The sequence below is a fragment of the Micromys minutus genome, assembly GCF_963924665.1.
Source record: "Micromys minutus genome assembly, chromosome: 15".
Taxonomy (NCBI): Eukaryota; Metazoa; Chordata; class Mammalia; order Rodentia; family Muridae; genus Micromys; species Micromys minutus.
Window position 1 is genome coordinate 12004543 of NC_137984.1, and position 16500 is coordinate 12021042.

Sequence of the window (16500 nt, forward strand, 5' to 3'; positions counted from 1 at the left end):
ACTAATCTTCAGCAATAGGTTTTGGAGGGAAACAATACACTTGCATTAACTTGTGATGCTTTAGAAGTCTATGGGAGCCCTTTTACCATCGACTCAACAGATATAACCCATTTCGGGACAGAACATTTCACTTGGTTCTGTAAGATTGCTCTCGCGGGCATTGTATCCTCCATTATATGGTGAGTCCATTTACATCCCATTCCTATGTGTATATATTTTAGGATACTTTAACTAAAGCGGGTTTCCATATGTGGCTTCTCAAAAGGCCATTAGTGTTAGCTGACTATGAGGAGGGACAACATTCTCTTGTTGTAACTTAATGTTTCCTAGAATCAATTCTATTTCAGTTCCTGCAGGTTATATTCTGTGAGCATATCATCACTCACACAGTAATTTGTTAATTACATTTATTATTGTTTCTATGCTTTCCTTGTTATCAGCCTCACCTCTGTGATTTTCATGCTATCTAGATGTATTGAGTATACTGGATACAGTTGATAGTGGATTTACAACTTTTTGGATTGACAAGCAATTCACTGAAGTTTATTACCTGTTTGGTGGAAGTGAAAAGTCCTAAAAAAGGGGATGTCTCTGGGTTTGTTTGTTATATAATGTCTACACTGTTGAGAATGGATTCCCTAGAAAATCTCATGTAATCCATACAGAGAACGTTTTCAGAACTGGAAACCAATACTCCAGATGATGACCACAGGGTGAGTATTTTATCTAGATACCTGATAGTATAATCTTTAAAATGTAAATATGAGATAAACATAGAATTTATGTAGATGTATGTCCTGATAAAATGACATCATTAAATATAACTTGAGTAGACATCCTTTTAAACTGAAATGTTTTTCTGTTTAGAGGCATAGAAGATCACTCATCACATTTAGCCTTCATGATTATCACATGACCACTATGATACTCATGGATATTCTCAGCTACAATGATCTACAAAGAAGTGTGGCTACAGAATAAGAAATAGTCTTCCCACCAGTCCCCTAATGTTTGAAGTATCAAATACCCGCTCATCTTAAGTCAACCCAAACTGAAGGTTCTGTTGGAATAGGCTTCCAAGTAGGGCAGCTAGAATCGGACAGCATGCCTATTTTGTCTCCTAGCATTTTCTATGGTTTTCATGTTCTGTGGTTTTCACAATAGTTGGTGGGGAGTAGGTAAGATCCAATATGGCATTTCTCAGGAGATTTAAGCATCACCCAGCTTCTTTGACATTAGTATTAAAATATCTGAATTGAAACAGGGATTGCTGTACCCACATAATTTACAGGGAAATTCGGTAGTCACTATGAAAATTAGAGATCAGAAAGCAATCTTCCAAGTCTTGGATGAGTATGATTACTTTATTCTTGTAGTATTTACCAAAGGAAAATATGACAGTTTAATATTTGTGTTTACATAGTCCATACATGATGGAATATAGTCAAGTATAAACCCAAGGTTTTCCCTGTGGATAGCAGCACTCGGAGTTAGTTGCCAACTTCTAACGTGACTGAAGAGTGTTGATTGACCAAGGGATAAGATTCCATCACAAGGAATTCTGTCTTATCTGGATTCAATTTTAGAAAAATTTGGCAATTACCCTATAGCCAGCCAGCCAGCCAAATAAACAGATCCACTGAAAAGAGCTTGTATAACATTTCTTGCAGCAGACCGAGTGATCTGCATGTCATCTGTGTGTATCTGGCTGAGCAGAGCATGTCTTCCAGAGCTGTGCACAGGGCTGTGGGTAAATCCCTGTAGCATGCAGATTCCAGCCAGAGGGTCCTGAAGAGGCAAGAGACATAATCTGTTGACAACTTCTAGCTGAAGGAAACTGGAATTAAGTAAGAACAAAACAAACAATGCCAGATAGACTTTTATAGGGTTGAAAAGCATCTTAATGAGTTTCCTGTTGCAAGACAGAGTAATGGCCCTGCAGAGCAGGACTAGAGAGAGCCAGAGACTGTCCGAAAGACAGAGACTGGTCCTAATACTGAGAAGAGCAATTTATGTGCTATGAAAGGAAAAGAAACATCCTGTCTGAAATTCATTCTAGATCTGATGACAGTTAAGATAATCCCAGGGCCTAGCACTGAGTCTCTTCCTCTGCTCTTAGTTAAAATAAAAAAAAAAAAATTAAGGTGATACATGTTAGGCATTTTGTTCTTTGTGAGTAAGACTTTTTTTTTTTTTTTTTTTAAGAAGAGTTACAATTGCAGATTCCAAATATGATGGCAATTTAACAGAAGTCAGAGATTAACTGTGAGGGTTAAGCTAAACCAAGAAACTGAGAAGGCCTTTTGCCAGTGAGGAAGGCCACGGATTAGGGACTGGAAGTGGTTGGCTAAAGCTTTGGGATAATATCATTTAAATCCTCAACAGAAAGCAAATTAAACTGCAGGAAATCTTGATTGCTAGATTCATAGGGACTAAAGAATACAAAGTGAATTTAAAACTTCTAAGAATTCCCGTGTTGAGAATCACAAAATGTCATCAGAGTAACTATTGAAATCTCTCAGAATAAGCGATTCCGGGGAAGTGAGGGTGACAGATACAAAACTAATTGACAGAATTCCAGAAAAGAGGATCAGGCCATCTTAAGAGCCAGAGAGACTAGAGACCTGCACCAGAGAGAGCTCTTAAAGGGACCGCACACATTTATAGCCAACAGGAGATACTGCCTTTGTATCTTTGTAGGCAATTTGACATTCAAATGAAAACAATTGTTCATGTGCTCTCTGATTTTGCATCTGGAATAAAGCAGGTCCATCCAGTGTTTAATGCGGTTTCGCCTACAATTCTGAAAGCATACAATGGCTACATGTGTGTCTCATTGCTCTTATGTTTCCATAGACAATGCCTGCCTGACGTTACAGCTCTGACATTCAACCTTCTCTCAAGACTTGCCCAATAGGACTACAGAGCATCCTATGTGTGGCAAATAATGGTCATTATTTTAAAGGCATAGAATTAAAGTGACTGAAAACTGGATTTAAAAAAAAATGGGTGTCTAGTATATAGGATCTAATCAACACCATCTGAAGTCTGTAGGTAGGATATATTTGGTGAGCAAAAATCCTTGACAGATTTTCTTTTAAGTGTGAAATAAAAGCCTGGTGTTCAAAAGAACCATGCGGACTAATGGAAATCTGACTGACTTTTTGAGACTGGAACAAAAGAGATCTGTGAGGCTGTCACCTTTTCCAGCACTTCAAGGGACACAGGGGGTGGGGGAACAGAACACTCTTAGGACAAGCATCATACAAGCTAAACCTATCACCCCAGGTTGTTGGAATTTCAGTCAGTGTTAAAAAGTTTGCTCTGAGGTTAGGCTGCATATGGCATTCCATTCTATACAGGGGCTCAGAAAACTTCCATTTGACAGAGCTCAGCCAAGTATGCATTTGTCTCCAAAACCAGGCTGTTCTTGTAGATAATTTAACATTTATAGAAAATACTGGGAGATAGGGATTTGAAATTACAAATGTTTTGAAGTTATTCCTGACTGGAATGACCAGAATCTGTACAAAAGAAGACAGGTAAGGAGGGAGGGATGCGTGGATTTCCTGTTCGAGGTTGCCATATATAATGTGGACCTCTGAACCTGTCCCAGACTCTATAATAATCAGAGGCAGTTACGCATAGTTAGAGGAGACTTCATGAAAGTCCTGTGTGGAAAGAAATACAGTGTTTTGTGACATTTATATTCTAAAAGAACTAACAGTTGGAGTCCAACTCATTACAACATATAGTTGGTGAAATTGCCCAATAGAAGGAAAAGTCACAATATATGTACTTATATACAAGTGCATTGCACAGATATTGTATATTTCAAATGGTCTAACACACTTACCAGCAGTTTCTGTCGTTCCATGTTAGACAACATGGAATGACAAAGGAGAAAAAAACTGTGTTCAACAGCCTGGTGCTCATCCTGCCCTTACACAGCTCTTCCAGAAAGTGAGACACAAAAACCTCTGCTTGCCTAGCAGAATTGGTCATAATCATCCTAGACCCAGAAAGCCAAGTAATTCAAAGTCCAAGCAAGGGTTAAACAGCAGCCCTGGCTAATTTGCAAGAGATTGAGAGCGGTAAATCCACTAAGTCTCATTCTAACAGGGAAGTCAAACCCAGTGTCTGGAGGTTCCTAAATATAAGCCCTAGCGCCATTTTTAACCAGAGCACCGAGGATGCTCAAATAGTGAAAACATGGCACACTTTGTTGAGACAATTAAAACTAAAACTGCCAAGAGCACTTCATTTTGCTTTGTTTTATACAAAATTTATCACAGATGAAATTTTTGTTTTATTTTCATTGTGCACTGTGGACTTGTCTCCCTAACTTCAGCTCCTAAAGCCCCTGGGTGTTTCTGTTGATTCTAGTGACACCTACTGGTAGAAGACGAGATTCTCCCTGGTAGCTTCACTCAAAAAAAAAAAAAAAAAAAAATCACACTGAATTGGTTACATTTGGACCTAAGGGGAAACCCTTTTTTTTTTTTTTTTTTTTTTTTTTTTTTAACACACTTTACCCCTTAGCTGATGTAATGCATACTACCACATTTGAGGACGCATATAAGATTTCTTATACATATCACAGAATTGGTTAATTTTGCCCCATTTCTCCTCGTCATTATAATCTTTGCCACAGGAATGGCTATGTTCTGAAAGATATTCTGTTCCCAGCGCAGTAATCATTGTCATATGAATGAGCTATCATTCAATCCTAGAGGCTGAGATATTTTATTCTCACTTCTGTGACATTTGTATTACAGGGACAAAGGCTAACACAAGAAAGGAAAATGATACGAATTCTATCCAGCTTTTATCATTTTAAATTCTCATTTTGAGCTTCTTTCATGCCAGGAACTTAGTTTTTCCCTTAGGGGAAAAAAAGACTAAAGGAAGGAAGGAAACGAAAGAGAAAAAAAAATGAGTGTATGAAACTAAACCTCTGCTGTGCTCTCTTCTAATGTTTTACGTCCACATTTTACACACCTGGTAAATTGTCCCTGAAGTCATCAAAGGGACCCAGAGCCAAGTCCATCCAGAGATCTCCAGCAGAAAGTATGTTGTGCTAATGTCGAGTCGTGATGCAGGTACGAGTGGTACTCCACTGCAGAATGCACTAGAGTGTAGCTGAATCTCAGCCACACCATCGTAACTGTCTCTGAACCAGGGCTTCTCAAAAGTCTTCAACATGAAAGGCAATATATTAAACCATTTAGATGCTCAGAGGACCCACTAAACTGTTTTTTTCTCCACATTTCTGAAAAGCATTTTTATAGTTCCAGTAAGTTGGGAATTAGTATAGGAACAAGTTGCAAAGCCTGAAACAGTAGCTCAGAAAAAAAAAAATTAGAGAAAGAAAATTAAATTAAAAATAAGAAATACTTTGGATATGTGGTACATTTCTGAGCTAATTTAAATGTATTACATATATTTATATTTTAAAACTTTAATGTAACTGCTTACATGTTTTTAATTCTTAAGAAATTTGTTCCAGTTGGTAATTCTGTAATCAATATGTAGTAATGTTTAGAATTAATAATATTTATGAAGCATTCTAGGTCTTTTAAACAGAAACATACCTAATAGATTACATAGAAGAAATCAATTATTAAAATATAAAATTTAAATGTGTGGCTGATACTTTAGAAAAATAAATATTAATATATAATTTTAGAAATATTTTACTATAAAATTGATTTGAAGTAAAGAAACAGGGACATAAAGTATTCACTAATTTTTGAACTTCATTTTTAGTATTTAGTCCATAAGAACTATATTTAAAAATTAAACATTTTATATCACAATATTATTTTAAAATTAAAGTCACTATACACACACATATATACATATATATGTATATAAATGCATATGCAGAGGAAGGAGAAAATGAAAATTTCTAAGCTTCTTACTATACATTTATCAGAAAAAAACATTTTTTAAAAAATCTATTAGGAAACTGTCCTTATTGTCACCCCTTGGTAGAAATGACAGACAGACTATTCTAAGACTAAAAATACAATTTCTGTATCTAGAAGTTCTTTGCTCATTTTCTCAAAGAAATTTAAGGCTTTAATATCAACAGATGACCACTGAGCAGCACTGATAGGCTTGGGACTCTGCCACTGACTAAATAAAGAGCATCAAGTAATTTTACAACCCTCTGTTGTCAAAGCTCCATGCTTTCTTCTAATCATTCCTCAATGCCCACTACCCACAGACTTTTCCCAGTAGATGTGTGCAATTGTGTGAGTATGTATGAGTGTGTGCTTCTTAATGTCAGAACAGACTGCTTTCAGTCTCTGAAGAATACAAATGCACAAATGGATAGAACTGCATTTAAAGATATGAACATATGTTAAATTCTCACTAAAATCCCCTAAGAATTAATATTAGTAATTTTCCACAATTAAAAAATAAATAATCATCCACACACATATTTGTTTACTTAAGAATTGATGTTGCCAAAGGTCAAACAGAATCAGGACAGTTTGCAAATAGTACATTAGGTAGGACACTTCTTGCTATAATTTATTTAGTTAAGAGGAAAATTCTCCTCCTTTAAGCATCAATTATCCTCAACCTGACACAGGACTAAAAATTCTAAACCCAAATTTAGCCACTGTTCACTTGGCATTTGGTCGCACAGCACTTCCAGTCTTGTGTATGAATATATTATGGGTCAGAAGTGGGTCTCCAGAAAACATTCTGGTATCTATTCAGCATATCACTCAAGACAAAACTGTTTAACTCTCTGGTGAAGAGGGGATTAATGCACTTCTCGAATTTGGAGACAGGTTGCTAGGCAGCACTGTTGCCTCTTTCTCCTGTGCAACAGTTTCTTTGGTAATCCTCTATCTGCAAGTACAGAGTAGCATCACATGCAGGAGTGAGTTTAACAAGCAGCAATGAACAAGCTGCACTTCCACATCCCCCACCCATCCTAAGAAGGCAGAGCACCCACTGAGAAAGAGAAAGCCTTCTGTTATGCACACAGCAAACATGTGGCTTGTGTTAAGATTTCTCTGAATCACATAGACAAAAGGGAAAAAAAAGGTGAATGAATTCCATCAAAGAACAGTCTGAGATTGATGTTTGATTTGTCACTAATGCAATTTCTCTCATAAGCAAACAGTTAAAATTCTTAATGTATCCACTGAAGACAAACAGCATATATAGTCATCCTAAAGTGCCTGAATAAATTAAATTTCTCCTTAAACAGACCAAATATTTGTGTGTATTACATTGTATCAGATAAAAATGCTATAGCAGAAAATATTCTGTTTTCTGAAAAATTATATTTTAGATAATTTTAATGTTGTATTTTTACTAGGACTTACTAACTGAAAGATAATAATATATGACAGATAAAAAGTAAGAATTAAGGAATCTGGACAGAAAGTTGTGGGGCACATTAGAGTCAGAGAGGGAATTAAAAGTTTTAAATTGGGGAAGGCTAAGAAAGGACCAAGCTTTAAAAAATATATATCCATAGAGAAAGAATATATATAAGAAAACTATAGAACAAAAGAGACAAAGAAAGTAACATAAGAAGAGAAAGAAAATTTTAATTCATGTACCAAAAATATTCCAGTGAAGTAAAAAAGGAACTGAGAAGCAAATATTTAAAACTGAAAAAGGAGAGTAGTCATGTTAAGCAGTCTGCCAGGGAAGAGAAACAAGGAGGAGCTCAGAGTGCCACGGGCCTGAGGGATGCTCAGAGAAACGAGGAACAAGAAAGTTAAAGAAAAACAAAGACGGAAGAAAGGAAGGAAAATTGTGGTGGGGGACACAAAGAAGACACAGGGAGACCAGGACACAGATAGATGGTTACGAATAAATGAAGAGCAGAAACAAAGAAGTCCTGCAGAAATAGAGTGAAAAGCCCACAACTGTTACTTAGTCATTACAGAGAGGGACTCATTTGTATGGATGTGGGCTTTGTGCTATAGCAGCAAGTGCTCTGGTTTTGTAAAGCTGTTTAGAAATCTGCTCAGAGTCCATATTTAGAAATATAAAAATAGGAGCTGTCTAAGGACTGACCACATCAAACATATGTCTTTCACTTGAATGGGTACTTTTTTTTTTGAAAGAGTGGGTTTTTTGTAGAGGTATTTAAAAAGGCGAGATTAAATTAAACCACTTAGGAAACATTATACAGAAATAAATATAGGTGCCATTGCTTTTGTGGCTTCTGTCAATTCTACTGTCAACAAGGAATGAGTTGATCCCCATGCTACAATAACATCTAGCACTATAAAGTTTAAGAAAACATAAACAAATAATTGTGGAAAATCTGAAAATATCATGCAAGTGAGAACATTCTGCACGCATTTGGTACTTTCACTTAAAAATCATATTTATAGTATGAAAAATAATAACACCTGAAGAATAAAGTTTCAAAATGTATGCATGTGTTATAGGTGTTTATTATGTGTGGATCTATATTTGTGAATATGTGTTTGTGTATGTGTGGGGATGGGTGTGTATGTGTGTATATGTGTGCATGTGTGTATGAATATGCATGTATTTATGTGTGTAAATGTGTGTGTATGTCTGTGCATTTCTGTATGTGTATGGTTGTGTGTATGTATATATGTGTGTGTATATGTGTGTATGTCAGTGCATGTGTGTGTGTGTGTGGTTGTGTGTATGTGTATGTATGTATGTATGTATGTATGTATGTATGTGACTTTCACACTGGCCATTGGGGGTTTATCAGAAAGTAAGCTACAGAAACAGCTATTATTTAATGGGCAAAAAACATTGCATGACACTATCAAAAACACATAGGAGAGATTTGGGTGGTGGTTATCAGAAAACATGTATAAATTCAGCTCTTGGGACTCTTACTCCAGAAAACTTATCAGACATAAGTGCTTTTGATCATATTCTTGGTAGTTTGCAAAACAAACAACAAGAAAAACAAACCACAGTTTGAGTATTCAATATTTAGAGGGTTATAAATACTTATGATGTGATATTTTCAGATCATATATATATGAGGAAACATTAATTACGTATATATAATATTACTAATAAATTGTTGCATTCCCATCTAAAAAATACTAGTCCAAATCAAGTCCATCTAATAAACAATAGTCTTATATCAAGATGGACATAAGACTAATTATTTTATTTATCAAAACACATGACTTTATAATATATAAGAATGAATATAAAGACTTTTCACACTTACATTGAAATAATACCTAGAAAAAAATCATTAAACTGCAGTCCCATATTTACTATATTTCTGCTTCCTCCTAATTTTTGGCTATATACCTCGAACTAAAATAAAGAAAGGCTAAAGAAACTCATGGCAGCATTAGGAGTTTATGGTAAATTTCTGAGTCACTAGAAATCATGTATGGTTCCTTCAGCTCTATAAGACATGAAGGGAATTTCAAGAAGAATCAAATGAAGACATACAACAAAGTTTCCATGAGTGTGTAGTAAAAAAAAAAAAAATGTAATTAAACTATCAGGCATTAGCTTCTGACTATTTGTCTTCTACGGAAACCAATTGTACATTTCTTCTCCTTTTCCACTACAAGGATCAGACATTGACAGTAGAAGGTGTTCAGGTACAGAAAGGCTGCTGTTACTGACATGAATGTAGCATCATTTGCACAAACAAAGGAAAGCATTCTCTGAGGATAACATAATTTTAGGTTTTGGAAACTAAATAAATTTGCCACAATTCGAATTGCAGCTTGGATAGTTTCTAATGTCACATTAGAAGAATCAGGACATACTCAAGCATCATTGAGTTATTACAAATGAGTACGTGTGGTCCATGGAAGGAGACATGGGCTGAGCACTGTAATTATGCAGTGAAAAGATTTCACTCCTGAAACTATCATCAGTGTCTACTGAAACATTTACTGAAGTTATTCTTAAATACAAATAAGAAAAGTCTTGGGGAAAATAACATGAAACTTTTGTTCCATGTGTAACATATAAAGATCACCAAAGCTATCCCTATGACTAGTAAAAGGAAAACTAAAAACTGAGTTTCTGTGCATTTGCAACAGTGTTGGAACGGACACAAGCCTCCCGGTGGTAATGAAATTGACTTCTTGTGAATTTATTTTGACCTAAAATCTTTAAGGAGTAACAGAACTGAATTGAAACTCTTTAGACTAACTGAAATGAACTCAAAATGGCACCTTGAAGATGAGTATTCAAAGTTCATACATTCCCTGAAATGGTTAACCCTCCAGGCTATATCTGTGTTACATTAAACCATAATAAGACTTTGTTTTCCTACCTTTTTGTTTTACTCAAAACATTTTTTAAAAGAAGACAGAATTGTTAGAAATGATGCTAATTGTTTATTCACTAATAAGGAACACAATTTTTTTCTTAGAAATATCTTAATTAATTATTGGTCTACTCAAACAGCAGCTGCCTGCTATACAAATTAAGTGGAGTAGAAGCTCGAGAACTAAGATTTCTCAAAGCTCATGAGAGATTCAGTTATAGGACTCTGTTCTAAACACTGAAAAGCGGGGCTCAGTGTGGGTAAAGTGGAGAATGGGAGATCATTCCTGAGACTAATTGTTCAATCTTTCTCCCCAGTAACCACCCTTTTCTGGATCTCTGAGACAAGCCAACTCACAGTGTCACACTGCCCTCTACTTTACCAGAACCTAACTTCCCTCCTTGCTCTGAATGCCAATTCTCAGGCTCACAGACTGTAACCTCAAGTTTACTTGAGAGTCTTTGGGAAGCTTCTTGTTTATTAAAAAATAAATGAATAAAGCAAATAAAGAAAAAACAAACTCAATCTGGAAACTGTTCTTTATTCTTTGCTTCCTAAGAAACAAAGCAGACCAGATTATTAGATTGATTGTCAGCAAGGAACTAAAGAGCAGAAGGCAATTTTACATCTGGAATTCTCTTTAGATAGCATAAATACATAAGAGAAGGAACAGAGGATATTTTACATTTTAGTGACTATACATTCCTCAGTCTGATGTGTATCTATTACCTTTCTTCACAGCCTAATGAATTTCCGAAGAATAATGCTATTTTAAGTTACAGTTTAGATACATGCAAAGCCCCCCCCCTTCCTCTGGCATCAGACAAAACAAAGGGTAGTGAGAGTTAAACTGACCCATCTCTGCTGGGACCAATTTAAAGTAAGAAAATAACAAATTTACAATGACCAATTAAAGACAACAACTAGTTCCCAGAATCAATCATTAACTGTTCCCAGGTCATAGTCTTTTATTCAAAACAAGCACAAATCACCATACTCTGTTATTCTCTTATGAAGAAAATGATTTAAAATTATTTCTTATTGCCAAATATACATTACATGTCATTATAAGAATGCAATTTGAAGAGTGGAAGCCAAGCAATATAACACACATTATTTCCTCAACTTATCATTTCTTTATCATAGAACATTTTAAAAATATGACAATAACTTTGAAAAACATTTTTATTATCGCTAATTGCAATGTTGCACCAGAGATTTTTGTATCATATATTTTTCTCACTGAACTGTGTTTCCTGTGTTCACAATCTCCTTAAATATCCTAGTCCATGGTAATAACTATTTTACTCTCTGTTTTTGTGACTTTGATAGTTTCAGATTCTATGTATTAGACCAGGTAGAATTTCTCTTTATGTAACTTATTTATTTAATTTAACATGATATTCTCCATTAGGGTTCATCCTTATGGAAGTGATGGGATTTTCTTATTTTTAGATTTGAACAACATTTGTTTCCAATATCATGTTTATTGCCCTGACTTGATTCTATGACTTAGTCATTGGAAATAATCCTGCAATGAAAATGTAGATGCAGACAGTTAAGCTTTTAAGAGTCTACTTTCATTGCCTTTTGCTATGCATTTGCTGATGTGTTTTGCAGGGGACAGGGTCATAAAATAGTTTAATTTTTAATTTGTTTAGTAAACTGTGTGCCATCTGCCCTACTAGCCCTACATTGCAGCACTAATAAAGAATATGTCAGCATCCCCTTCCAATCTACCTTCAGGAACTTGCTGAAAGTTCTCCAATAGACAGATTTCTCGAAACCACAAACTCCAAATTGGTAAATATTACTTTAATTATTCTTCAACATGCTTATTTTCTGCTATGCAAATGCCATATGTAGAAAATGTATAGGACAACTTCTGTTTCATCTTATAGATTGTGTAGTAGCACTAATTGCCACTTGTAAGGGATGACTTTGGATTACCTAATGTTAAGTTACATTTAATAAAGTTTTTCAGATGCACTGGAGTGATGACTAGCAAGTGAAGACTAGAGAATACTCGGATTATAACAAAGTTTCTTTAGGCACCTCTGATCTAGAAAAGAAAACAATCATACAACCAAAATATAAAATTGTCCCTTATCGATAAGTTCTAATGCCAAGTTCCATATATTAAGAATAGGCAGTGCACACACTAAAGACTTCTGTGCTCTTTGGATAAATAATGTTTGGATAGCATTAGACACACACTTCTTATATTCTGATGTGGCATAATGTTCTATCATTTTAAGCTAATATCAGCATTTGTAGAATAATATCCTAATTAAACCTATAAACAAAAGAAGGTAATGGATTTCTGTGTAAAGTTCAGACATTTCATCAAAATCTGTATGCAGTATATGGAAGGCCAGTCTTGGAATCAGATTTTTAATATAATTACTCACTTTCTATTTGATGCTTTACTGCAAAGAGGAATGTAGAAGCTCAATGATGGGTCTTCTTTTAAGAAGTTTCTAACATGGAAACACTATCTTGTGCAGTATACAACACAACTGTGAAGTCAAGGTCAAGATTATCACAGGTATAGTCTAAGATAAAGCAAGCAATGTGTCTCATGGTATGAGAAGTATCTGTGTGCTAATACATCTCTTACCTGGACACATTTAATTATTTGTTCTTTGCTTATATTTATTTTTATTATTTTAACATTGTGCATATCTTTGTGTGTCTCTGTGTATTGAATATGTACATGTTAGGACAGGTCCCCGGGGAGTCTAGAGGGTGATATCACAATTCCAGGAGCTAGAGTTACACCTGATGTGGAGAGTGGGAACAGCACTTGCATCCTGTAAAGAACAGCATGTGTACCTGGGACATCCTATCTTCTCTTTCACAGATGCTCAATGTTTCCATTTAATGGTGTTCAGTAAGTATGTATATTATGTGAATCTAACATTTAATAAATATGCCTATTGTCTTTGAGATAAATAGTAGGATCCAGTAAACAATTTTCTTAAGAATGTGAATCCAGATGATGTTTAAAAATTAAAAAAAAATCATGTTATTCCTCCACAGTTGCTTATCACATGGAAGACTTTAGTGCCTAAAATTATAAACAAAGGGCATTATATACTTGGTTTGCCATTTAATGTTTCAGCTACATTTATTTCCCTGTGGTCTGGGTGTATGACCAATACAGTATTTCAAGCTAAAAAGATTCTCTGCCTGTTTTCTGTTGCCATTACTTGTCTCCTGTTGTGAATGTTTATCATTTTTATAGTTGTGAATGCATTAATAAAAAGGACAGTATTTTGTTGATGCCACAGCTATTTCCCCCTCCAGGAAGCACAAAAAGGAAGAGGTTAAAATGATTTAATTTTCTCAGAATCCCTGGAATGATAACTCTATGTGTTTTTATGTTTGTAGCAGAAAGATGTTATGGAGAAGAGATAAGTGGAATATTTTGACTAGTAACTTCCTCTGCATAATGAGCACACGACTTTATAACAGAGTCCTGCCCATTGAATTATAATGAGAGACTTTGATTTTATCCTGTGGACATGATAGGACAAAAATGGGCCAGATATGTAATGTGATGATGAGCATGTGGGTACAACTTAGATATGCTCACTAGGTTTCCAAGGAAATATGGGGGAGGAGACTTGTGAAGAGAGAACAATAAGGAGACAGTTCCTTCAGCTAACTTTCTAGCCATCAGTCAACACTCCCCTTATAAAAGCTGCTGAGAAAGACAATGAGAGAGTTATTATGATAAATAAGAAATAGTTTTAGATGGGAGAAATTATGTATGAGGTTCACCGGTAGGATCATAGAAGAGGATCCGAGTGAAAAGGTGAACAGAAAGCATATGTCAGAGTTTTGAATGAAGCATTGTGTCCAGAACTAAAATAAATGTGTCATGTGGTACATTAAAATACATACGCCTTAAAAAGTAGTTTCGTGTATATTTTAACTCACAATTTTAATAATTAAGACAATTTTTAGAACATAAATGTGTGGGTGAATGAATCAGAAAGCCTAAATTTCGAACTTAGCCTAAGTACAACACATAGCTATTTGTATTAAATGGATAATTTCTCCTTCCCATATTTTGTTAAGATATGAAATAAGTAGCTATAAAGCACAGAATCACAGTTACTGGTCTCTTTGTTGTGTGCCTTCTCCCACCAGCATTCTATGCCATGTCCGTGGCAGAAGCATGTGGAAGGGCCGTGTTTGTTCAAGTTGCTTGCTCTCTGTATGGATTGCCTACAGCTATAGACCAGGTAACATGCGTGTGCAGAAGCAAAAGCCTCTCCTGCCAGACCCCAGATCCTAGTCATCAAATGTTGAAAGACAGCTTTTGTGTCAGCACGTATACCCCAGCAGAATCCTCCACTACACTGAGACTCTGAAGACAAATAAAATATTCCCTGAATAGGTGGGGCCTTTATGGAGTCTAATGGTAAACAAAAAATGAGTAAGATTTTATAAAGAACAACTATTTATAAACAAAAACAAAACTAGGAAAATGTTAATAGATAGAGACTCAGCTTTAAAAAGTAACTGCTGGAAAAACCCAAATATTATACAGACTGGGTTATATTTAGGAATATATATGTATATACATGTACATGTATGTGAGAAATAATGAGTGTAACAGAGGCTACAAAGCTGCAGGGGGTTGAGGAATATGATAAAACCTTGAGACGGAAGCCATCATACAAAGGACTTACAGAAAACAATGAGGCAAACAAGCGAACAAACGACACCTACTTAACATTAAAATTATAAGACAAAAAAACCAAAAACAACCAACAATAACAACCACAAAAAAACCCTCCAAAGACACTGTTGAGTTCATTTATGAGTTGGTTGGTACACACAAGATTGCGAAGCAGAAGGGGGTTAGCCACACTTCCAAACTTGCTGAAACATATAAATTTTACACAGCGCACTTGAGAAACCAAAATCAAAAAGTTACTCAGCCCATCTGACATGGTATACAGGTGTCAAGTGGACAACAGCCTGGGGAGCTGCACATGTCTCTATGCCTCCCACCTTTCCTGTGTGCCACTTCTCCGCTGGGGACACTAGATTAGCAGTTCTGCTCTTCCACATGAGGGCATAGGAAACTTTCCAATTCTCTCTATCCATTAACCCAGAAGAAAAAAGATTTGGTTTCAGCTCCATGCCTAACCTTGAAGAAGTTTTAAAATTGCATGGACCTTTATCGATTTATATTTTATATTTATAAAATAACTGCACCTGTATTTCAACCATAATTGGTATTCTTGTCATATACAAAACCTTACAAGTGGTCTCTTTCTGTCCAAATGCTCAAGCCCAATATCTCCATCATTTTTGACAAAATGTATACTGTATCCATTGGGAATTTAGAAAATATTTGAATTAAATCACTACTTGAGATTTTAGACAAAAGTCAGCCTTCCCATTTTAAAAGAAAATAAAATTCATAGGCACAAATATCAGATCCAAATATCATTCATATATTTCTCTACGTATACATTTTAATAAAGATTGTATTCAGCTGGGATACCATAGATCAAGTTACAAATACGGTAGGATCAATACTTGAGATAGAGAGGAAAATATGTAATAGCCAGGAAACATGTTTAATATTGATATATTTGAACTCACTTGAGAATTCTATAATATTGCTCAGCCTCTAAGAAATCTAAATTAATTTCAGCCACACAAGTGCTTATTTAGCATGAATTACGTTATAGACACTGTGAGAGGGACTTCTTACATAATAGTGACACAGAACACTGGGTGGGACATTCTGTGCAATCACACAAGTCTACAGTGTACAAGAGAGAACTACAGAAATCAAGAAAACATCCAGCCCTTAAGTAGTTAAACACCAACTAGTGCCTTTACCCCCTCTCTACCTCGGTGGCTAGATCTCATCCGGTTTTCTGCATATATATATATATATATATATGATATATAGATAGACAGATATACACACACATATGTGTGTATAAAAATATACACATATATGTACATATATAACTATATGTAAGTATACACTTGTGTGCACGCATGTTCTCAAGTGCTCTCTAACTTTCTTTTTTCCTTCCTAGGAATCCTCAATAAGTTTAATTATGGGATGAATGTAATTTTTCTTTATGCTTACTTTCCTTTAAAACCTTTCCAGGAAGGGTATTTTTTACATGGTATCTATGCCTCACCCAGAGTGTTTCTCTCTTTATTGTCTTTGACTTTCT